Below are 1,355 nucleotides of genomic sequence, written 5' to 3'. Positions count from 1 at the left end.
TCGGCATTGCACACGTTACTCTCGACACCGGTGATTAACTCGACTAACTCAACATATTCTCTTAAGTTTGGAAATTATCATACCTGACATCCCATCTTCATAAATCATGTGTCTTCTTTTCCAGCGCTTGTAAAGAAGCAATGCTATGAAGATCTTCGACACGATGAAAGCGACACAACCGATCGTGGCATAGAGTGCTATAGCCTGGCCTCTATCCATTTGATTCTACAGACGATGAAAGTGTTCAGAACAGTTTACATGGAAGACAGTCTTGAACTTGTGAGATCTCCTCCATTTAACTCGACATGAGACAAGCAATTTGGCTGTCTCTCAACATGTTTTTCTGAGTGTCAGTGAGCTGAAGTAGCTGAAGGTTGTTCTCTGCTACAACTGTACATACATAAAGAAAACTCAACCCCTGTCAGCTCCTACATCGGTTGGGTGGGGAGGAAAACGAATCATTTGTTATAAGGGAAAACTCAACCCCTCTCCTTAACAGACGCGTTTTAAAAACCTTGAGAGAAAATCCAAAGAAGACAATATCTGCTAGCGGTGGCTTGAGCTGTTACAAAACACTCCAAACTCCAGACTATCGACTCGAATATACAGAGGTGAAATTTACAACCCCAAGATCCAAGCTCTTGGTGGTTGAATCGCTCTTACGTTTCTTTTCCCGACAGATAGGAACCTTCAAGAATGGAGCTTACACAAAAAGAAGCAAAACAGACAGGTCCAGCTACAGACAGCAATCAAGAATTCAAGATTTCAACAAAGTTCTGTATAAACTTACCCGATCTTCATCAGCTGTGACATGAACAGGAATGAAAACCAGAAGAAAACCAAGAGAGAGGAAGCAACTTAGCAAGAACATAACAGCTTTTTCTTGAGAGACTAATAATGGGAAAGGAAGAGAAGGAAAGCTTCTTATCATGATTGGCTCATTTGACAAAAACAAAGGCTTTATTATTATCTTCTCATGTGGGTTTGTGTTTGTCTGTACTTTTTTCTGATTGACATGCCTCCATTTTCAATGCAGGAGTCTGCTAAAAGGAAAGGGGCTCACCACCAATCACAGTTCGACTCGTGTTTAGAGAAAGGCCCAAGAAACAGATACTGATAATCTTCTCAAACTTAGGCATTTCAATTACGCAAAGAGTACTCAAATCAAGTTGAAATGGACAGCTTTTATGTTGATCTGCTAAGATCCTGCCCTTATCATGATGGGACAAAGAAGCAAAGTAAGTAGTTGGTTTGTCCTGTCATTTTTTTCTTGTACATACTCAAACTATACCATTTCATTATCAATACTTCAAGCTTCATGTGGTTGGGATCTTACTGTTGATACCCACAGCCTC

Source organism: Cucurbita pepo, unplaced genomic scaffold (assembly GCF_002806865.2).
Source record: "Cucurbita pepo subsp. pepo cultivar mu-cu-16 unplaced genomic scaffold, ASM280686v2 Cp4.1_scaffold001261, whole genome shotgun sequence".
Taxonomy (NCBI): Eukaryota; Viridiplantae; Streptophyta; class Magnoliopsida; order Cucurbitales; family Cucurbitaceae; genus Cucurbita; species Cucurbita pepo.
Note: the sequence above shows the minus strand (reverse complement) of the source record.